Below are 25,490 nucleotides of genomic sequence, written 5' to 3'. Positions count from 1 at the left end.
CCAAGCTTAGGCTTTTGGTTGTCCTTGGATTTTACCTTGGGGTGCCTTGGGCATCCCCAAGCTTAGACTCTTGCCACTCCTTGTTCCATAATCCATCAAATCTTTACCCAAAACTTGAAAACTTCACAACACAAAACTAAAAAGAAAATCTTCGTGAGCTCCGTTAGTAAAAGAAAACAAACCACCACTTCAACGTACTGTAATGAACTCATTATTTATTTATATTGGTGTTAAACCTACTATATTCCAACTTTTCTATGGTTCATAATGTTGGGGAACGTAGTAATTTCAAAATTTTCCTACGCACACGCAAGATCATGGTGATGCATAGCAACGAGAGGGGAGAGTGTTGTCTACGTACCCTCGTAGACCGAAGCGGAAGCGTTGACGCAACGTAGAGGAAGTAGTCGTACGTCTTCCCGGTCCAACCGATCCAAGCACCGTTACTCCGGCACCTCCGAGTTCTTGACACACGTACAGCTCGATGACGCACCCCGGGCTCCGATCCAGCAAAGCTTCGGGGAGGAGTTTCATCAGCACGACGGCGTGGTGACGATCTTGATGTTTAACCGTCGCAGGGCTTCGCCTAAGCACCGCTACAATATGATCGAGGTGTAATATCGTGGAGGGGGGCACCGCACACTGCTAAGGAACGATCACAAAGATCAACTTGTGTGTCTATGGGGTGCCCCCTGCCCCCGTATATAAAGGAATGGAGGAGGGGAGGGCCGGCCCTCTCTATGGCGCGCCCTAGGGAGTCCTACTCCCACCGGGAGTAGGATTCCCCCTTTCCTAGTCCAACTAGGAGTCCTTCCATGTAGTAGGAGTAGGAAACAAGGAAGGGGCGCAGCCCCTCCCCCTAGTCCAATTCGGACTAGGCCTTGGGGGGTGCGCGGCCTGCCCTAGGCAGCCCCTCTCTCTTTCCCGTATGGCCCAATAAGGCCCAATACTTCTCCCGGCGAATTCCCGTAACTCTCCGGTACTCCGAAAAATACCCGAATCACTCGGAACCTTTCCGATGTCCGAATATAGTCGTCCAATATATCGATCCTTTACGTCTCGACCATTTCGAGACTCCTCGTCATGTCCCCAATCTCATCCGGGACTCCGAACTCCTTCGGTACATCAAAACTCATAAACTCATAATATAACTGTCATCGAAACCTTAAGCGTGCGGACCCTACGGTTCGAGAACAATGTAGACATGACCGAGACATGTCTCCGGTCAATAACCAATAGCGGGACCTGGATGCCCATATTGGCTCCTACATATTCTACGAAGATCTTTATCGGTCAGACCGCATAACAACATACGTTGTTCCCTTTGTCATCGGTATGTTACTTGCCTGAGATTCGATCGTCGGTATCCAATACCTAGTTCAATCTTGTTACCGGCAAGTCTCTTTACTCGTTCCGTAATACATCATCTCACAACTAACACATTAGTTGTAATGCTTGCAAGGCTTATGTGATGTGCATTACCGAGAGGGCCCTAGAGATACCTCTCCGACATTCGGAGTGACAAATCCTAATCTCGAAATACGCCAACCCAACATCTACCTTTGGAGACACCTGTAATGCTCCTTTATAATCACCCAGTTACGTTGTGACGTTTGGTAGCACCCAAAGTGTTCCTCCGGCAAACGGGAGTTGCATAATCTCATAGTCATAGGAACATGTATAAGTCATGAAGGAAGCAATAGCAACATACTAAACGATCGGGTGCTAAGCTAATGGAATGGGTCATGTCAATCAGATCATTCAACTAATGATGTGACCTCGTTAATCAAATAACAATTCTTTGTCTATGGTTAGGAAACATAACCATCTTTGATTAACGAGCTAGTCAAGTAGAGGCATACTAGTGACACTCTGTTTGTCTATGTATTCACACATGTATTATGTTTCCGGTTAATACAATTCTAGCATGAATAATAAACATTTATCATGAAATAAGGAAATAAATAATAACTTTATTATTGCCTCTAGGGCATATTTCCTTCAGTCTCCCACTTGCACTAGAGTCAATAATCTAGATCACATCACCATGTGATTAACATCGATAGTTCACATCATCATGTGATTAACACCCATAGTTCACATCGCCATGTGACCAACACCCAAAGGGTTTACTAGATTCAGTAATCTAGTTCACATCGCTATGTGATTAACACCCAAGGAGTAATAAGGTGTGATCATGTTTTGCTTGTGAGAGAATCTTAGTCAACGGGTCTGCCACATTCAGATCCGCATGTATTTTGCAAATTTCTATGTCAACAATGCTCTGCATGGAGCTACTCTAGCTAATTGCTCCCACTTTCAATATGTATCTAGATCGAGACTTAGAGTCATCCAGATCAGTGTTAAAACTTGCATCGACGTAACCTTTTACGACAAACCTTTTTGTCACGTCCATAATCGAGAAACATATCCTTATTTCACTAAGGATAATTCTGACCGATGTCCAGTGATCTACTCCTAGATCACTATTGTACTCCCTTGCCAAACTCAGTGGTAGGGCATACAATAGATCTGGTATACAGCATGGCATACTTTATAGAACCTATGACTGAGGCATAGGGAATGACTTTCATTCTCTTTCTATCTTCTGTCGTGGTCGGGCTTTGAGTCTTACTCAACTTCACACCTTGTAATACAGGCAAGAACTCTTTCTTTGACTGCTCCATTTTGAACTACTTCAAAATCTTGTCAAGGTATGTACTCATTGAAAAAACTTATCAAGCGTCTTGATCTATCTCTATAGATCTTGAAGCTCAATATGTAAGCAGCTTCACCAAAGTCTTTCTTTGAAAAACTCCTTTCAAACACTCCTTTATGCTTTACAAAATAATTCTACATTATTTCCGATCAACAATATGTCATACACATATACTTATCAGAAATGCTGTAGTGCTCCCACTCACTTTCTTGTAAATACAGGCTTCACCGCAAGTCTGTATAAAACTATATGCTTTGATCAACTCATCAAAGCGTATATTCCAACTCCGAGATGCTTGCACCAGTCCACAGATGTATCGCTGGAGTTTGCACATTTTGTTAGCACCTTTCGGATTGACAAAACCTTCTGGTTGCATCATATACAACTCTTCTTTAATAAATCCATTAAGGAATGCAGTTTTGTTTATCCATTTGCCAGATTTCATAAAATGCGGCAATTACTAACATGATTCGGACAGACTCAAGCATAGATACGAGTGAGAAACTCTCATCGTAGTCAACACCTTGAACTTGTCGAAAACCTTTTGCGACAATTCTAGCTTTGTAGATAGTAACACTACTATCAGTGTCCGTCTTCCTCTTGAAGATCCATTTATTCTCAATTGCTTGCCGATCATCGGGCAAGTCAACCAAAGTCCATACTTTGTTCTCATACATGGATCATATCTCAGATTTCATGGCTTCAAGCCACTTTGCGGAATCTGGGCTCACCATCGCTTCTTCATAGTTCGTAGGTTCATCATGATCTAGTAGCATGACTTCCAGAACAGGATTACCGTACCACTCTGGCGCGGATCTTACTCTGGTTGATCTACGAGGTTCAGTAGTATCTTGTTCTGAAGTTTCATGATCATCATCATTAGCTTCCTCACTAACTGGTGTAGGTGTCACAGAAACATTTTTCTGTGATGTACTACTTTCCAATAAGGGAGCAGGTACAGTTACCTCGTCAAGTTCTACTTTCCTCCCACTCACTTCTTTCGAGAGAAACTCCTTCTCTAGAAAAACTCCGAATTTAGCAACAAATGTCTTGCCTTTGGATCTGTGATAGAAGGTGTACCCAACTGTTTCCTTTGGGTATCCTATGAAGACGCACTTCTCCGATTTGGGTTTTGAGCTTATCAGGTTGAAACTTTTCCACATAAGCATTGCAACCTCAAACTTTTAAGAAACGACAACTTTGGTTTCTTGCCAAACCACAGTTCATAAGGCGTCGTCTCAACGGATTTAGATGGTGCCCTATTTTAATGTGAATGCAGCTGTCTCTAATGCATAACCCCAAAACGATAGTGGTAGATCGGTAAGAGACATCATAGATTGCACTATATCCAATAAAGTACGATTATGACGTTCGGACACACCATTATGCTGTGGTGTTCCATGTGGCATGAGTTTGTGAAACTATTCCACATTGTTTTAATTGAAGGCCAAACTCGTAACTCAAATATTTTACCTCTGCAATCATATCGTAGAAACTTTTATTTTCTTGTCACGATGATTTTCCACTTCACTCTGAAATTCTTTGAACTGTTCAAATGTTTCAGACTTATGTTTCATCAAGTAGATATCCCCATCTCAAATCATCTGTGAAGGTCAGAAAATAACGATACCCGCCGCGAGCCTCAACACTCATCAGATTGCATACATCGGTATGTATTATTTCCAATAAGTCAGTTGCTTGTTCCATTGTTCCGGAGAATGGTGTTTTATTCATCTTGCCCACGAGGCATGGTTCACAAGCATCAAATGATTCATAATCAAGTGATTCCAAAAGCCCATCAGCATGGAGTTTCTTCATGCGCTTTACACCAATATGACCTAAACGACAGTGCCACATATAAGTCGCACTATCATTATTAACTTTGCATCTTTTGGCTTCAATATTATGAATATGTGTATCACTACGATAGAGATTCATAAACCATTCACCTTGGGTGTATGACCTCAGAAGGTTTTATTCATGTAAACAGAATAACAATTATTCTTTGTCTTAAATGAATAACCGTATTGCAATAAACATGATCAATCATATTATGCTCAACGCAAACACCAAATAAACAATTATTTTAGGTTCAACACTAATCCCGAAGGTAAAGGGAGTGTGCGGTGGTGATCTTATCAACCTTGGAATCACTTCCAACTCACATCATCACTTCGCCCTTAACTAGTCTCTGTTTATTTTGCAACTCCCGTTTCGAGTTACTACTCTTAGAAACTGAACCAGTATCAAATACTGAGGGGTTGCTATAAACACTAGTAAAGTACACATCAATAACATGTATATCAAATATACCTTTGTTCACTTTGCCGTCCTTCTTATCCGCCAAGTATCTAGGGCAGTTCCACTTCCAGTGACCATTTCCTTTGCAGCAGAAGCACTCAGTTTCAGGCTTGGGTCTAGCTTTGAACTTCTTCATGGGAGTGGCAACTTGCTTGCCATTCTTCTTGAAGTTCCCTTTCTTTCCCTTGCCCTTTTACTTGAAACTAGTGGTCTTGTCAACCATCAACACTTGATGCTTTTCTTGATTTCTACCTTCGCTGATTTCAGCATCGTGAAGAGCTTGGGAATCATTTTTGTCATCTCTTACATATTATAGTTCATCACGAAGTTCCAGTAACTTGGTGATAGTGACTAGAGAACTCTCTCAATCACTATCTTATCTAGAAGATTAACTCCCACTTGATTCAAGTGGCTGTAGTACTCAGACAATCTGAGCACATGCTCACTGGTTGAGCTATTCTCCTCCATATTGTAGGCAAAACACTTGTCAGAGGTCTCATACCTCTCGACTCGGGCATGAGTCTGAAATACAAATTTTAGCTCTTGGAACATATTATATGCTCTGTGGCATTCAAAACATTTTTGAAGTCCCGGTTCTAAGTCATAAAGTATGGTGCACTAAACTATCAAGTAGTCATCATATCGAGCTTTGCCAAACGTTCATAACGTCTGCATCTGCTCCTGCAATAGGTCTGTCACCTAGCGGTGCATCAAGGACATAATTCTTCTGTGCAGCAATGAGGATAATCCTCAGATCACGGACCCAATCCGCATCATTGCTACTATCATCTTTCAACATAGTTTTTCTCTATGAACATATCAAAAATAAACGGGGAGCTACAACGCGAGCTATTGATCTAATGCAAATACTATCATAACTAAGTTCATGATAAATTAAAGTTCAATTAATCATATTACTTAAGAACTCCCACTTAGATAGACATCCCTCTAGTCATCTAAATGATCACGTGATCCAAATCAACTAACCATGTCCGATCATCACGTGAGATGGAGTAGTTTTCAATGGTGAACATCACTATGTTGATCATATCTACTATATGATTCACGCTCGACCTTTCGGTCTCCAGTGTTTCGAGGCCATATCTGCATATGCTAGGCTCGTCAAGTTTAACCCGAGTATTCCGCGTGTGCAAAATGGCTTGCACCCGTTGTATGTGAACGTAGAGCTTATCACACCCGATCATCATGTGGTGTCTCGGCACGACGAACTGTCGCAACGGTGCATACTCAGGAGAACACTTTTATCTTGAAATTTAGTGAGAGATCATCTTATAATGCTACCGTCAATTAAAGCAAAATAAGATACATAAAGGATAAACATCACATGCAATCAAAATATGTGACATGATATGGCCATCATCATCTTGTGCCTTTGATCTCCATCTCCAAAACACCATCATGATCTTGATCGTCACCGGCCTGACACCATGATCTCCATCATCTTGATCTCTATCAACGTGTCGTCACATGGTCGTCTCACCAACTATTGCTTTCGCAACTATTGCTATCACATAGCGATAAAGTAAAGCAATTATATGGCACTTGCATCTTATGCAATAAAGAGACAACCATAAGGCTCCTGCCAGTTGCCGATAACTTTAACAAATCATGATCATCTCATACAACAATTTATATCTCATCATGTCTTGACCATATCACATCACAACATGCCCTGCAAAAACAAGTTAGACGTCCTCTACTTTGTTGTTGCAAGTTTTACATGGCTGCTATGGGCTGAGCAAGAACCGTTCTTACCTACGCATCAAAAACCACAATGCGGTATAGTGGTTGCTTTTTGATCTTTAGAAAGAACCCTGTTCATTAAATCTGATTCAACTAAAGTTGGGGAAACTGACACCCACCAGCCACCTGTGTGCAAAGCACGTCGGTAGAACCAGTCTCACGTAAGCATACGCGTAATGTCGGTCTAGGCCGCTTCATCCAACAATACCGCCGAATCAAGAAACAACTAGTGACGGCAAGCAATATGTATATACCCACGCCCACAACTCCTTTGTGTTCTACTCGTGCATATAACATATACGCATAAACCTGGCTCGGATGCCATTGTTGGGGAACGCAGTAATTTTAAAAAAATTCCTACGCACACGCAAGATCATGGTGATGCATAGCAACGAGAGGGGAGAGTGTTGTCTATGTACCCTTGTAGACCGTAAGCGGAAGCGTTATGACAACGTGGTTGATGTAGTCATACGTCTTCAGGATCGACCGATCCTCGTACCGAACGTACGGCACCTCCGCGATCTGCACACGTTCGGCTCGGTGACGTCCCATGAACTCACGATCCAGTAGAGCTTCGGGGGAGAGCTTCGTCAGCACGACGGCGTGATGATGAAGTTACTGACGCAGGGTTTCATCTAAACACTGCAACGATATGACCGGCGTGGAATATGGTGGAGGGGGGCACCGCACACGGCCTGGAACAATCAACTTGTGTGTCTATGGGGTGCCCCCTCCCCCGTATATAAAGGAGGGAGGGAGGAAGAGGCCGGCCTAGGAGGAGGCGCGCGCCAAGGGGGGGGGCAATCCTACTCCAAATAGGTTTGCCCCCCCCTCCTATTCCTACAGTAGGATTCCCCCTTTCCTAGTCCAACTAGGAGTCCTTCCATGTAGTAGGAGTAGGAAACAAGGAAGGGGCGCAGCCCCTCCCCCTAGTCCAATTCGGACTAGGCCTTGGGGGGGTGCGCGGCCTGCCCTAGGCAGCCCCTCTCTCTTTCCCGTATGGCCCAATAAGGCCCAATACTTCTCCCGGCGAATTCCCGTAACTCTCCGGTACTCCGAAAAATACCCGAATCACTCGGAACCTTTCCGATGTCCGAATATAGTCGTCCAATATATCGATCTTTACGTCTCGACCATTTCGAGACTCCTCGTCATGTCCCCAATCTCATCCGGGACTCCGAACTCCTTCGGTACATCAAAACTCATAAACTCATAATATAACTGTCATCGAAACCTTAAGCGTGCGGACCCTACGGTTCGAGAACAATGTAGACATGACCGAGACATGTCTCCGGTCAATAACCAATAGCGGGACCTGGATGCCCATATTGGCTCCTACATATTCTACGAAGATCTTTATCAGTCAGACCGCATAACAACATACGTTGTTCCCTTTGTCATCGGTATGTTACTTGCCTGAGATTCGATCGTCGGTATCCAATACCTAGTTCAATCTTGTTACTGGCAAGTCTCTTTACTCGTTCCGTAATACATCATCTCACAACTAACACATTAGTTGTAATGCTTGCAAGGCTTATGTGATGTGCATTACCGAGAGGGCCCTAGAGATACCTCTCCGACATTCGGAGTGACAAATCCTAATCTCGAAATACGCCAACCCAACAAGTACCTTTGGAGACACCTGTAGAGCACCTTTATGATCACCCAGTTACATTGTGACGTTTGGTAGCACACAAAGTGTTCCTCCGGTAAACGGGAGTTGCATAATCTCATAGTCATAGGAACATGTATAAGTCATGAAGAAAGCAATAGCAACATACTAAACGATCGGGTGCTAAGCTAATGGAATGGGTCATGTCAATCAAATCATTCAACTAATGATGTGATCCCGTTAATCAAATAACAACTCTTTGTCCATGGTTAGGAAACATAACCATCTTTGATTAATGAGCTAGTCAAGTAGAGGCATACTAGTGACACTCTGTTTGTCTATGTATTCACACATGTATTATGTTTCCGGTTAATACAATTCTAGCATGAATAATAAACATTTATCATGATATAAGGAAATAAATAATAACTTTATTATTGCCTCTAGGGCATATTTCCTTCACATAAACTCTATTACTAGCCATAGATTCATTAAAATAAGCAAACAACACACAAAAAACAGAATCTATCAAAAACAAAACAGTCTGTAGTAATATGTAGCTAACGCAAGATCTGGAACCCCAAAAATTCTAAAATAAATTTCTGGACGCAAGGAATTTATCTATTAATCATATGCAAAAAGAATTAACTAAATAACACTCTCCAGTAAAAAATGGCAGCAATTCTCGTGAGCGCTAAAGTTTCTGTTTTTTACAGCAAGATCAAAAAGATTTTCCCCAAGTCCTCCCAATGGTTCTACTTAGCACAAACACTAATTAAACACAAAAACACAACCAAAACAGAGGCTAGATAAATTATTTATTACTAAACAGTAACAAAAAGCAAGGAATAAAAATAAAATTGGGTTGCCTCCCAACAAGCGCTATCGTTTAACGCCCCTAGCTAGGCATCGAAAAATTTAATGATGCTCACATGAAAGATAGCAATTGAAACACGAAGAGAGCATCATGTAGTATAAGAAAATCACATATAAGTCTAAAATACTTCCTATGCATAGGCATTCTATAGGAAAACAAATTAGCAAGACAAGCAAGATCTAGCATATGCAAGGAAGAAGAAAGAAACAAAAGCAATCTCAACATAACGAGAGGAAATTTAGTAACATGAAAATTTCTAAAACCATATTTTCCTCTCTCATAATAATTAAATGTAGGATCATAAGAAAATTCAACAATATAGATATCACATAAAATATTCTCAACATGATCCACATGCATGCAAAGTTGACACTCTTCCGAAATAGTGGGATTAACATTAACTAAAGTCATGACCTCTCCAAACCCAATTTTATCAAAAACTTCATAAGATTTAACATTCTCCAAATATGTGGGATCTAAAGTTGACACTATTACAAACCCACTTTCAATATTATTGCAACATTATAACTAATCTCATATTCATCATGGGGCTTAAATAAATTTTCAAGATCAAAAGAAGAATCACCCCAATCATGATCATTGCAACAAATAGTAGTTATAGCAAAACTAGCATCCCCAAGCTTAGGGTTTTGCATGTTATTAGCACAATTGATGTTTATAGAATTTATAATAACATCATTGCAATCATGCTTTTCATTGAAGGAACTATCAAGTACGGGTGCAATAGCAACGATCTCATGTTTAACATAAGGAATTATAGCAAATTCATCTTCACAAATATTGGCATCATGGCCACAAGAATAGCAAGCATCATGTTCATCAAGGGATATTTCAATCAAATCATTGGAATCATCATTATCTATAGATTCATGCATATCATTATTTTCTTTCGAAGCAATGGTCATTTTTTCAATAAATTCTTTGACATAGACATTATGAGCATAGTTTTCATGGCAATATTTAATTATGTCAAAATTTTCAGATTCATAGAGAGTAATATCATACTTTTCAATCAAAGAAGAAACTTCATAAGCACCCTTAAAAGCAACAAATTCTTCAATTTGTTTGATATCATAGTAACTATAAACACGCTTTGCATAAGAAGATAAGATTTCATTATCATTAAACTCACATAGGTAGGGGAGGTGTTTTTTAGGGTTTTTAGAGCAACAAGTAAGATCACAAATTTCACAAAGATTCCAAGCATAACATAGCAATCTGTTTATTTGATCCCATAAGAGTCTCCCTTTTTCAGACAAACGGTGACGCACAAGATGAGCATGCTCATCTAAAGATTTCCCATCAACTAGGCTAGTTGGGGTTTCAGCATGAGCGCATAAGGATCGAAGATGATCCAAGTAGAACACTTTAAGTGGATCTATATCAATAGATTTTTAGCAAGCAAAGATGCAAGCAAATAGAAGGCACATGCAAACACAAAGAAAGATACATACAGGGAGAAGGCGAACGGAGAAGAGGGCGAATAAAACGGCAAGGGTGAAATGGGGGTGAGGAAAATGAGAGGCAAATGGAAAATAATGTAATGCGAGGGATAAGAGTTTGTGATGGGTACTTGGTATGTCTTGACTTGTGCGTAGACTCCCCGGCAACGGCGCCAGAAATCCTTCTGGCTACCTCTTGAGCATACATTGGTTTTCCCTTGAAGAGGAAAGGGTGATGCAGCAAAGTAGCGTAAGTATTTCCCTCAGTTTTTGAGAACCAAGGTATCAATCCAGTAGGAGACCACACGCGAGTCACCTTGTACCTACACAAACAAATAAGAACCTCGCAACCAACGTGATAAAGGGGTTGTCAATCCCTCCAGGGCCACTTGCAAGACTGAGATCTGATAGAGATAATAATAATAAGATAAATATTTTTGGTATTTTTATGATATAGATTGAGAGTAAAGATTGCAAAATAAAATAGATTGGAAACTTGTATGATGGAAAATAGACCCGGGGGCCATAGGTTTCACTAGTGGCTTCTCTCAAGATAGCATAAGTATTACGGTGGGTGAACAAATTACTATCGAGAAATTGATAGAATTGAGCATAGTTATGAGAATATCTAGGTATGATCATGTATATAGGCATCACGTCCGTGACAAGTAGACTGACTCCTGCCTGCATCTACTACTATTACTCCACACATCAACCGCTATCCAGCATGCATCTAGAGTATTAAGTTCATAAGAACAGAGTAACGCTTTAAGCAAGATGACATGGTGTAGAGGGATAAACTCATGCAATATGATATAAACCCCATCTTTTTATCCTCGATGGCAACAATGCAATACGTGTCGTTTCCCTTTCTGTCACTGGGATCGAGCACCGCAAGATTGAACCCAAAGCTAAGCACTTCTCCCATTGCAAGAAAGATCAATCTAGTAGGCCGAACCAAACTGATAATTCGAAGAGACTTGCAAAGATAACCAATCATAAATAAAATAATTCAGAGAAGATTCAAATATTATTCATAGATAACCTTGATCATAAACCCACAATTCATCGGATCTCGACAAACACACTGCAAAATAAGATTACATCGAATAGATCTCCAAGAAAATCGAGGAGAACTTTGTATTGAGATCCAAAGAGAGAGAAGAAGCCATCTAGCTAATAACTATGGACCCGAAGGTCTGAGGTAAACTACTAACACATCATCGGAGGGGTCATGGAGTTGATGTAGAGGCCCTCCGTGATCAATGCCCCCTTCGGTGGAGCTCCGAAAAAGGCCCCAAGATGGGATCTCTTGGGTACAGAAGGTTGTGGCGGTGGAAATAGGGTTTCATGGTGCTCCTGGATGTTTTGGGGGTATGTGAACATATATAGGAGGAAGAAGTAGGTCGGCTGAGCCACGAGGGGGAGGGCGCGCCCAGGGGGGTAGGCGCGCCCCCTGCCTCGTGGCCACCTCGTTGGTTGCTTGACGTCCACTCCAAGTCCTCTGGATCATGTTTGTTACAAAAATCACGCTCCCGAAGGTTTCATTCCGTTTGGACTCCGTTTGATATTCCTTTTCTGCGAAACACTGAAATAGGCAAAAAAAACAGCAATTTGCACTAGGCCTTGGGTTAATAGGTTAGTCCCAAAAATAATATAAAAGTGTAAAATAAAGCCCATTAACATCCAAAATAGATAATATAATAGCATGGAACAATCAAAAATTATAGATATGTTGGAGACGTATCATGGCGGCATTTAGCTTCATCCGGCTCGTTTCAAGCTCCTGGGACAGTGTGTTGTTCTTCTCTTTGAGAACCTGCGGTAATAACGGTCCTTAAATCGGTTGGCCTAAACCGCTTCAAGTCTCGAGGGCTACTGGCATATAGCTATTAAGTTTACACAAACCATTACCTGCATATCTTTTGAAAACAGGTGCGCAACTCCAGCAAGTCCGTCCCGGGCGGCTCAGATATATGCATCCACGATGCTGAGGGTAGTAAATTCCCGCTCAGTAAAAACCAGAGCATGCATGGTCTCTTTCAGTTGTCGATGATTCATCACGTTCTCCACTTTAGAATTTGTGACGGATACGTCGTCCGAATCCTCATGAGGTGGAGGAGTTGACGTTGCATCCGTATTGGCTCTCGTCCTGGTTGATGATCCCGGTGTCAGATTAGCTGATGATCGGCTAACTGGGATTTTCGACACAGTTCGCCGTGTTCTCCTCCTGAGTTAAGATGGAAGGAGAAATATGACAAACTGGTCTTATGCCTAGGCACATATTAAAAGTTATACCTCTTTGATGAAGGAGGGGGCTTGGCGGGGCTCCCAGTTTCCTTTCGTTTTGAAGGCTCACCCTGCGTAGATGCTACCTTCCTAGAGGCCGCCCTAGATGGAGTGCGGAGCACTGAGCGCCGATCCTATGAATCACGATTTAGTGTGATGAGTGAGACGCAAGTGGGGGGCTCCCTTTTTGAGGATGATTTCCGAGTACTTACCTTGGAGAAAGGGAACATGCCGGGGTAGTCTATCGTAATAGCCACTTCCGAGCCGTCAAGGCTCGCTTGGTAAAAGACTCCATCATCAAACTCTATAAATATATCTAGATCCTCGCAGAAGCCGGGTTCTTCATTGCGAGCATGGTCCTCTAGCTATGGGGAGGGGCAATGGACATTTTTGACTACCTTCCTCCATGTCTATTTTAAGATGGCCAGAACAATTTGATTAGTGCACCTCGATAATGAGGTAGGACAATGTTGTTAATAAAAAACTTACCCATTTAATGGGGTTATACATGGAAAAACCTTCCCAACAATTTAAACGGGTGAACTCTTCTTTCTCCCCCTTATAAAGATCTGCCAAAATGGCGGCCAGAGCGGCTGGGGTATCCAGACCCTAGCGCTTATAACGAGATGTGTCATCCTCCCCATTGTAACACCATAAAGGGGTCACTCTGGACTGAAGGGGCTGGACGCATCGCTTTATCGCGATGGCCATGATCTCGATTATCGAGAGTTCGGGATGGGCAACTAACCTGACCTTGCTGACCAACCTCCTTACTTCCGCACCGTCTTCTTCTTTGGGGCTCCGGGAGCGCCAATTGAGGCGTTTCTTAAAATGAGAACTAAAGAATTAGGGAAGTCCATGTCAAACTGGGTCCGGAAGGGGAACGTCCTCAATATAAAACCATTCTGAAGTCCATTCTTCGGATGCCTTCTTGGGAGTTCTGACGAGGTAACCTGATCCGGCTATGCGCCATACTTCGGCGCCGCCCACTTCAAATATAGAACCCCCTTGATGGCGAGGGATGAGGCAGAAGAACTTTCTCCATAGTTTGAAATGAGCCTCGCAGCCTAAGAACAGTTCACAAAGAGCGACAAAACCCGAAATGTGCAGGATAGAACCTGGTGTGAGGTTGTGCAGCTGGATCCTGTAGAATTCCAATAGATCTCTGAGGAAGGGGTGGATCGGGAATCCTAAACCCCTCAGAAGAAATGAGACGAAGCACACCCTCTCCTCCTTGTTGGGGTTGGGGAAATTCTCTGCTAGCACATCGTTGCCAATCGAGGCCAATCCCGCCCGCACGAAGACTAGATCTGCATGAGGGAGATATCCCTGCGTCTGAAGTCGATTCAGCTGGAGGTGAGACACTGAGCAGCTTCGCCAATCACCCGCTTGAGGGCCATGAGTGCGCGAGGAAGAGCCAGGAGCGCTCGCCATGTTTTGTTGTTTTTTCATGGTTTGCTCTAATGTTCTTTGCGCGGTATGGGATGTCATTGGGAGATCTAACCTCTTATATAGATGCCGCCCTTGCATGATAAGGGGTATATTTGTAAAAAAATTATGGACCGTTCACATTCGCTCGGCGCGTGGAAATCGAGGCGACGACAGGAAGGAATCGTAAAGGCAGAACATGGACGTAAAAACCGTAATGTCGTCAATCCGGAGTATGATGAAGAACCCGCCTTGCAAAGCCGAAGACATAAGCCGGATACTACATCGTCATTGAAGGCAAGTTCGGGGGCTACTGAGGGAGTCCTGGATTAGGGGGTCCTCGGGTGTCCGGTGTATTTGATATGGGCCAGGCTGATGGGCCGTGAAGATAAAGCAGAAGACTATCCCCCGTGTCCGGGTAGGACTCCTATATGCGTGGACGACAAGTTTGGTGTCTGGGTGTACTATTTCCTTCCTCTGCAAACCGACTATGTACAACCCTAGGCCCCTCTGGTGTGTATATATATAAACCGGAGGGTTTAGTCCGTGGAGGCAAGCAGAATAATCATAGACTAGATGGCTAGGGTTTAGCCATAACGATCTCGAGGTAGATCAACTCTTGTAGCATCTATACTCATCGAATACAATCAAGCAGGACATAGGGTTTTACCTCCTTTAAGAGGGCCCGAGCCTGGGTAAACATCGTGTCCCCATTGTCCCTTGTTACCATTGATCCTTAGACTCACAGCTTGGCCCCCCCTACCCAAGATCTGCCGGTTTTGACACCGACAATGCTCCCTTAGAACTGAGGAGTAGATGGCGGCCTTTGCAACCGAGGTACAGGAGACCAAGATGTTGGGTTCTATGGTAGGGTGCGTCGACTACAAATTAAAATTTCCTACGCGCAGAACAACCAGGAACATGCAACGGGAATGGATCACGGCTCGTTACCACTAGACGCGCAGTGCATGCAGCGGGAGTAGAGTTAGGGCAGTGCGTCTCTGTAGTCGTCTCCTCCTTGTCCAATCTCCCTCGAACAATCAGTCATCGGATCCCACGTACTGGTTCGCCAGAGTAGCGCAAGTGCACCACCTCTAACGGTATTCACGCATGCAGGAGGAACACCGTGTGGCGGACTGCTAGATCCGATCACACAATCGGTGGCGAGTGGAGGTGGCTACTTGCAACACATGCAAAGCCCTAGTGACGGCACCGACGCGATAAACCGAATGAATATGCCGCACTTCCACTATATATAAACATCCGTCCCGGGCTCAACACTTTGGCCTCGCGCGGACCCTAAAGCCCAAAATCTGTTCGGTCGGGATCCGAGTCCGAGTAGGATCACGTCTAACTCGTGGAGTCGGATCGGGCCTCACAAGTTCCTTCCCTTAAGCGCGCAACCCCTTAGGTTCAAGTCGGCTTGGTCGCAGGTTGGATCACCTCCGACTTGCTCGGTTGATAGGGGCCTCTAGCTAGGCGTGCCGACCACCAAGTAGACAATGAAGCCGGTTGGCGAACCTGTACAACATGTCACACTTCTGTTCCCTTTGCCACACGATATATGTTGTCGGGCTCAAGGCAAGTCTGTCATCCTTGTGCGAGCCCGACCTCTTTCTCGTTCCAGTGATGCCGACCACAAACCATATTATCTCATAATCCTTGTCGCATGGCCATGCTTATCTTGGTCGAATTGCACGAGGGCCCCAGAGTATATATCTCTCTCCTGATTGGACGGGAAAATCCCATCTTGTTCAACCATGTCTCTCAACATGGGTCTGGACAAGCCCGAAACCTACCTTCGTACCTACCTAGTCATGGAGTAGCGTTTAGTTGGCCCAAAGCAAGTCTGTACCATCCTGAGTACATGCGCCAGCTCCGGTCTTAGGACATAGAACGCATGTTGTACTAGAAACTCACAGATGACACATCGCTGCATCTCATAGTTGGGTCCGTCCGACTCGAACCTTATCTCGACTCGGATCCGACCAGATCCTTCCGAGTCCATATTATCCGGTTAGCATCCAATGCTCCCTGGCTAGTGAGACCAAGCCATCGACCGTGTCATATGCTAGTTGATACGTCTCCAACGTATCTATAATTTTCGATTGTTCCATGCTGTTATATTATCAATCTTGGATGTTTTATAATCATTTTATAGTCATTTTATAACGTTTTTTGGTACTAACCTATTGACATAGTGCCAAGTGCCAATTCCTGTTTTTCCATCTTTTTTACATCGCAGAAAATCAATACCAAACGAAGTCCAAATGCAACGAAACTTTACGGAGATTTTTTATGGACCAGAAGACACCTAATGGGCCAAGGCTGCGCCTAGGGGGTGCTCCGAGGAGAGCACAACCCACCAGGGTGCACCAGGAGGCCCAGGCGCGCCCTGGTGGGTTGTGCCCACCTCGGGTACCCCCCGGACCGCCTCTTTGCTCTATAAATACCCCAATATTCCAGAAACCCTAGGGGAGTCGACGAAAATGGATTCTAGCCACCGAAGAGTCCCAAACCACCAGATCCAATCTAGACACCATCACGGATGGGGTTCACCACCTCCATTGGTGCCTCTCCGATGATGCGTGAGTAGTTCTTTGTAGACCTTCAGGTCCGTAGTTAGTAGCTAGATGGCTTCCTCTCTCTCATTTGTTTCTCAATACAATGGTCTCTTGGAGATCCATATGATGTAACTCTTTCTGCAGTGTGTTTGTTGGGATCAGATGAACTTTGACTTTATGATCAGATCTATCTTTTTATATCCATGAAAATATTTGAGTTTCTTCGATCTCTTTTATGCATGATTGCTTATAGCCTCGTATTTCTTCTCCGGTATTTGGGTTTTCTTTGGCCAACTTGATCTATTTATCTTGCAACGGGAAGAGGTGCTTTGTAGTGGGTTCGATCTTACGGTGCTTGATCCCAGTGACAGAAGGGGAACCGACACATATGTATCATTGCTACTAAGGATAAAACGATGGGGTTTATCTCTACATAGATAGATCTTGTCTACCTCATGTCATCGTTCTTATTGCATTACTCTGTTTCTCCATGAACTTAATACACTAGATGCATGCTAGATAGCGGTCAATGTGTGGAGTAATAGTAGTAGATGCAGGCAGGAGTCGGTCTACTAATCTTGAACGTGGTGCCTATATAATGATCATTGCCTGGATATTGTCGTAATTATTTGAAGTTCTATCAATTTCCCAACAGTAATTTGTTCACCCACCGCTTTGCTATTTTTCTCGAGAGAAGCCACTAGTGAAATCTATGGCCCCCAGGTCTCTTTCTCATATCATTTGCCTGATCTATTTTTATTTGATTTTATTTTCACATCTATTAAACCAAAAACCAAAAAAATACCTTGTTGCAATTTATTTTATTTGGCGTTCGATCTATCAATATTTACAACTTTCTCCCGTCCGCGCATCGTTTCTGGCGCCATTACCTGAAAGGGATTGACAACCCCTTTAACACGTCGGGTTGCGAGTGGTTGTTATTTGTGTGCAGGGGTTGTTTACGTTGTGTTGCTTGGTTCTCCTACTGGTTCGATAACCTTGGTTTCATATCTGAGGGAAATACCTACCGCCGATGTACTGCATCATCCATTCCTCTTTGTGGAAATACCGACGTAGCTTCAAGCGACATCAAAAGGAATTTCTGGCGCCGTTGCTGGGGAGCATCTTCAACATATACCAGGTTTCTTATCACAAATCTCATCTCCTTACAATTTACATTATTTGCAATTTGCCTCTCGTTTTCCTCTCCCCCACTTCACAAAAAATTGCCGTTTTATTCGCCTCTTTTTTTTCATTCTTCGTTTTCTTGCTGGATCTGTTTTTGAGTGCAATCTTGTTGTGTAGTCATCATGACTCAAGAGAACACCAAGTTATGTGATTTCTCAAATACCAAGAACTATGATTTTATCAGCACTCCACTTGCTCCTCCCACCACTAGTGCGGAGACTTGTGATATTAATACTGCTTTGCCGAATCTTGTTATGGAAGACCAATTTTCCGGTACTCCTAACGAGGATGTCGCGTCCCATCTTAATACCTTCGTGGAATTATGCGATATGCAAAAGAAAAAAGATGTGGACAATGATGTGGTCAAGATGAAATTATTTCCGTTTTCCTTGCGTGATTCTGCAAAAAATTGGTTCTCTTCTTTGCCTCGCAATAGTATGGATTCTTGGAATAAGTGCAAAGATGCTTTTATCACTAAGTATTTTCCTCCCGCAAAAATTATTTCCCTTAGAACCCAGATCATGAATTTCAAGCAACTTGAACATGAGCATGTTGCACAATCTTGGGAAAGGATGAAAATGATGCTAAGGAATTGCCCAACTCATGGGTTAAATCTTTGGATGATCATACAAAAAATTTATGCGGGGTTGAATTTTGTTTCTCGTAATCTTTTAGATTTCTCCGCGGGTAGTAATTTTATGGAAATTACTTTGGGTGAAGCCACCAAATTTCTTGATAATATTATGGCAAATTATTCTCAATGGCATACCGAAAGAGCTCCTACTAGTAAAAAAGTTAATTCAGTTGAAGAAATTTCTTCTTTGAGTGAAAAAGTTGATGCTCTTATGAAATTGGTTGCTAATAGAAGTGCTCCTATTGTTCTTAATGATATGCCTTTGTCTACTTTGATTGATAAAAATAGTGATGCCATAGATGTGAATTTTATCTCTCAAAATAATTTCAACAACAATGCTTATAGAGGTAATTTTAATCCTAGGCCATTTCCTAGTAATTCCTCTAATTATGGTAATTCCTATGGAAATCAATCTTATAATAATAATAGGAACACCTCTGATCTTGAGAATAATATTAAAGAATTTATCAATACACAAAAAGTTTTCAACACTTCCATAGAAGAAAAGTTGAGTAAGATTGATGATTTGTCTAGAAGTGTTGATATAATTGCTCATGATGTGGAAAATCTCAAGATAAAAAATTTTGTGCCTATAGTATATGAATCAATTAAATCTCTTTATGTTTCTATGGATGAAATTAAGAAAAGAACCGCTATGCTTAGACCTAAACAAGAATTTTTAGAAAAAGCTTTTTCTAGTGATTTCTTTCGCAAAAGTGACGAAGATCTTAAAATGATTGGTGTTTCTTCTATTGATTACTTGTTTAGTAAAGTTAATATTGATGAAAAAGGGACTGGAGAAGAGTCAACCTTAGGTAGAAGGCGTCCCAATATTTCGGAGGGTGAAGATCTTGTTGAAAAAATTGATGAAAGTGGGTTTGGAGAGGTTAAAACTTTAGCTAGTGATGTGCCCACTCTTTTGGATTACAAAGACTTTAATTATGATAGTTGCTCTTTGATTGATTGTATTTGTTTGTTGCAATCCATGATAAATTCACCCCATGCTTATGAACAAAATAAAGCTTTTACTAAACATATTGTTGATGCTATGATGAAAGCTTTTGAAGAAAAATTGGAATTAGAAGTTTCAGTTCCTAGAAAAGTGCATGATGAATGGGAACCTACTATCAAAGTCAAGATTAAAAATTATGAGTGTTTTGATTTGTGTGACTTGGGTGTTAGTGTTTCTACAATTCCTAAATCTTTATGTGATGTGCTTGGTCTTACTAATCTTGAAGAATGTTCTTTGAATTTGCACTTGGCAGATTCTACTATTAAAAAGCCTATGAGAAGAATTAATGATGTTCTTATTCTTGCAAATAGGAATTATGTGCCCATAGATGTTATTGTTCTTGATATTGATTGCAATCCGTCTTGTCCAATTATTCTTGGTATACCGTTTTTACGCACTATCGGTGTCGTGATTGATTTGAAAGAAGGCAATATTAAGTTCCAATTTCCTTTGAGGAAGGGTATGGAACACTTTCCTAGAACTAGAATTAAGCCACTTTATAAATCAATCATGAGGGCATCTTATGGATCTCGAACCAAAGATGACAAAACTTAGATCCTTGCTTTATGCCTAGCTAAGGGCATAAAACTATAGCGCTTGTTGGGAGGCAACCCAATGAATAAATTTTGTTTTTGCTTTTTGCTTCCTGTTTTTGTGTGTTAACACAGTTATGCTACTATTATGATTGTGTTTTTTATGTTTTAATTAGTGTTTTTGCCAAGTAAAGCCTTTAGGATCTTCTTGGGTGATAGTTGTTTGATCTTGCTGAAAAACAGAAACTTCTACGCTCACGGAATTAATTTTCATTTTTTACCAGAGAGCGATAAAATACCCATTCAACCTGCAGTAGATCAATATACAAATTTCTCAGGCCATCCTAATTTTTCAGAATTTTTGGAGTTATAGAAGTATTTGAAATAGTCAGATTGCTACAGATTATGTTTTCTTTGTGTTGTGTGCTTATTTTAATGGCTCTATGGTTTTCTTTGATGAGTTTTTGCCATAGAAAAGTTGGAATACAATATATATAATACAAAAACAAAATATGAATTGGTTTGATACAACACTTATAGTAGTGATTTATTATTCTTATACTAACGGATCTCACGAAGGTTTTGTTGAGTTTTGTGTGATTGAAGTTTTCAAGTTTTGGGTTATCTTACGATGGATGAAGGAAGGATGGAAGAGCCTAAGCTTGGGGATGCCCCAGCATCCCAAGCTATTATCCAAAAATAAGCAACCAACTAAGCTTGGGGATGCCCCTGAGTGGCATCCCCGCTTTCTTCCAACGATCATCAGTATTTTACTTGAAACTATATTTTTATTCGTCACATGATATGTGTTTTTCTTGGAGCGTCTTGTATGATATCAGTCTTTGCTTGTTTTTTTTGTGCTTTAAGTCATCAATCCTTGCTGGACACACCTATTTGAGGGAGCCAAAATTATGTCATGACTTGTTAGAATTGCTCTCTATGCTTCACTTAAATTTTTATGAGCAATGGACTTGCTCTAGTGCTTCACTTATATCTTTTTGAGCACGGTGTGCTCTAGTATTTTTGAAGGAATGCTCTCTTGCTTCACGTAGATTTATTTGACAGTTAGTAAAATTTTCAAGAAATTCTCTTGCTTCACTTAAATTATTTTGAGAGAAAGAAAAAATTATTATGCTCATGATCTTCACTTATATTTGTTTGAGCTTATGAAAAGTAATACATGAAAATTAGTCCCAAAGTGATAAGTATCCAAGAAGGATAAACAAAAAAAATGACATGAAGATCATTGGACAAAATAAACTTGATTCTTAGTAATAGTTTTGAGATATGATGATGTGATATGTGAGTCATCTTGATGAGTAATTATGCTTTAGTAAGAATATTGGTATTAAGGTTTGTGATTCCCTATGCAAGTACGAAAGTCAATAGTCATGCAATGAAATTATATCCTACTTGTGGTGCATTATTTGGTGTTATTTATGCTTAATGCTTGCTTATGAGATTACCTGTTTCTTAGTTGGTCGCTTCCCAATCTTCTGCTAGCCTTCATTTTGCACTAAGTATGATCACTACTTGTGCATCCAAAAACCTTTAACCCAGTTTTGCCACATGAGTCCACTATATCTACCTATATGCGATATTCTTTTGCTATTATAAGCAAATTTGCATGTGCCATCTCTAATTTTAAAAATAAACTTCTCTTTTGTGTGTTCGTTTCACTCGCGAAGTGGTGAGAGGTGGCTAATATTTTCCATGCTAGATGTGTTATTCTCAAGATGAGTGTTTATTCACTTGTCATTGCACGAGAGTAAGGCAAAGGTATTAGGGATGCCCAATCCCGAAATGCAAAAAATGAATTTACTTTATGTTGTCAAATAATAAATTCCTTGGAAAGTGTTGGTATATGGAGGGCACCCGTGGATACGGTTAGCCATGGAAAGTGAAAGTTATGGTGGAAGAAGGAATAAACTTTATTTTCTGTTTGGGAACCGCCTATGATATATCTATGCATGGAAAGTATTGGGAACTCTAAGTCGTTTTCGTTGGTTGGATGGACACACCTCTCAAAATGTTCTTATCTCTAAGTTTTTCACTTTGAGCTCTGACACCTCTACAAATCCCTACTTCCCTCTGCGAAGGGTCTTCTTTTACTTTATGCAATTTTTATTTTGAGTCTCCATCTTCTCTTATAAAAGCACCAACTAGGAGGCAATATGATCGTACTTAAGTATTAGGTGTAGCTAATATTCGAGTGTGTTTCATGAATGGATCAATGTTTGAGCATGATGGGCTAGGGATAGCTTATTTTAGCGTTGATATTTTGAAAGACATGGTTGCTTGTTGATATGCTTGAGTATCTAAATTATCATGTCAAAACTAGACTATTGCTTTGAACAATATAAAAGTCCAATTGTCCATGCTATAAAGAAAGAAATATGATATGACATGATAAGCAGCATTCCACATCAAAAATTCTGTTTTTATCACTTACCTACTCGAGGACGAGTAGGAGTTAAGCTTGGGGATGCTGATACATCTCCAACGTATCTATAATTTCTGATTGTTCCATGTTGTTATATTATCAATCTTGGATGTTTTATAATCATTTTATATCATTTTTTGGAACTAACCTATTGACATGGTGCCAAGTGCCAGTTCCTGTTTTTTCGTGTTTTTTACATCTTAGAAAATCAAATATCAAACGGAGTCCAAATGCCACGAAACTTTATGGAGATTTTTTATGGACCAGAAGGAACATGTTGGGCCCTGGTTGCACCTGGGGGGAGTCCCGAGGAGGGGACAACCCACCAGGGCGCGCCAGGAGGCCCAAGCGTGCCCTGGTGGGTTGTGCCCACCTCGAGTGCCCCCCCGGACCGCCTCTTTGCTCTACAAATACCCCAAAATTTCCAGAACCCTAGGGGAGTCGGCGGAATATTCATCCAGCCGCCGCAATCTAGAACCACCAGATCCAATCTAGACACCATCTCGGATGGGGTTCACCACCTCCATTGGTGCCTCTCTGATGATGCGTGAGTAGTTCTTTTTAGACCTTCGGGTCCGTAGTTAGTAGCTAGATGGCTTCATCTCTCTCTCTTGATTCTCAATACAATGGTCTCTTGGAGATCCATATGATGTAACTCTTTTTGCGGTGTGTTTGTTGGGATCCGATGAACTTCGAGTTTATGATCAGATCTATCTCTTTATATCCATGAAAGTTATTTGAGTTTCTTTGATCTCTTATATGCATGATTGCTTATAGCCTCGTATTTCTTCTCTGATATTTTGATTTTGTTTGGCCAACTTGATCTATTTATCTTGCAATGGGAAGAGGTGCTTTGTAGTGGGTTCGATCTTACGGTGCTTGATCCCAGTGACAGAAGGGGAACCGACACGTATGTATCGTTGCTACTAAGGATAAAACGATGGGGTCTATCTCTACATAGATAGATCTTGTCTACATCATGTCATCGTTCTTATTGCATTACTCCATTTCTCCATGAACTTAATACACTAGATTCATGCTGGATAGCGGTCGATGTGTGGAGTAATAGTAGTAGATGCAGGCAGGAGTCGGTCTACTAATCTTGGACGTGATGCCTATATAATGATCATTGCCTGGATATTGTCATAGTTATTTGAAGTTCTATCAATTGCCCAATAGTAATTTGTTCACCCACCGCTTTGCTATTTTTCTTGAGAGAAGCCACTAGTGAAATCTACAGCCCCCGGGTCTCTTTCTCATATCATTTGCCTTTGCGATCTATTTTTATTTTCTTTTATTTTCACATCTATTAAACCAAAATACCAAAAATACCTTTCTGTAATTTATTTTATTTGGCGTTCGATCTATCAATATTTACAACTTTCTCCCGTCCGCGCACCGTTTCTGGCGCCGTTACCCGAAAGGGATTGACAACCCCTTTAACACGTCGGGTTGCGAGTGGTTGTTATTTGTGTGCAGGGGTTGTTTACGTTGTGTTGCTTGGTTCTCCTACTAGTTCAATAACCTTGGTTCATATCTGAGGGAAATACCTGCCGCCGCTGTGCTGCATCATCCCTTCCTCTTTGGGGAAATACCGACGTAGCTTCAAGCGACATCACTCTAGTCGATTGCGCGTCTAGACAACCCATTCCACTAGGGACCTTTTAGGACAATCATCATGCAATGCATAGTCCCACAAACAAGTCACGTACTTGTTGATACACATCATTGATAACATCCAAGGACTATCTTTATTCATAAACACATAGGAAATATCATCATACATTATTGCCTCTAGGGCATATATCCAACACAAGGACGCATCAAGGACGCGAGGGGCGTCAAGCGGCCAGAGTCACATGAAGCATCTAAGAAGCATGAACTTCCCCTCAGGTCGTGCAACCGGTAACCCTCCGGACATCCGGTACCTGCCTGCGCGCAGACCCGTGGGTTTCGACCCATGTACGCTTCTCTCTCTCTCGTAGACTATATATACGCGTCCCCTACCTCCGTCCTAGGGTTAGCAAAGTGATAGCTCATATCTAGAGAGAGCTTTGCTCATATCTACCCCCTACTCACGTTGAGTCCAAGGCCTCCATGTGCAAACCCCTATCTAAAGGAAGATCCATCTTGGATTCAAGACATCATCTCCTTCATAGGGTTTTTTTATGAACTCTACCATATATCCTTATTCCCTTTGATTGTTCATGTACCTTGTGGATCTTGTGTGTTTGTCAGTCTAGTAGATATGTGATTGGACTTGTTCTTGAGTGTTCCTCTTGTGAGTCTATTAGATATATGATTGGACTTGTTCTTGAGTGTTCCTCTTGTGATTTCTCCCTGTTTTCCCCTCGCATTTTTCGTGTTCCTCCTCGAACCCACCTCCAATTCATGAACATCAGGACAAATCAGGGCACTTTGGCCCGTGCCCTACATCAGGTTGCCTCCCGGTAAGCTCTTTCTTTATAGACATTAAGATAGACTTTGAGATTTTAATGGTGCTCACATGAAAAACAAGAATTGAAGCACAAAAATAGCATCACAAAACATGTAACAAACACATTTAAGTCTAACCCTCTTCATATGCATAGGCATTTCATAGTAAAACAAGTTATCAAGACAAGCGATATCTAGCTCATGCAAATAGGAAGAATGACGCATTA

The sequence above is a fragment of the Triticum urartu genome, chromosome 1 (assembly GCF_003073215.2).
Source record: "Triticum urartu cultivar G1812 chromosome 1, Tu2.1, whole genome shotgun sequence".
Taxonomy (NCBI): Eukaryota; Viridiplantae; Streptophyta; class Magnoliopsida; order Poales; family Poaceae; genus Triticum; species Triticum urartu.
Note: the sequence above shows the minus strand (reverse complement) of the source record.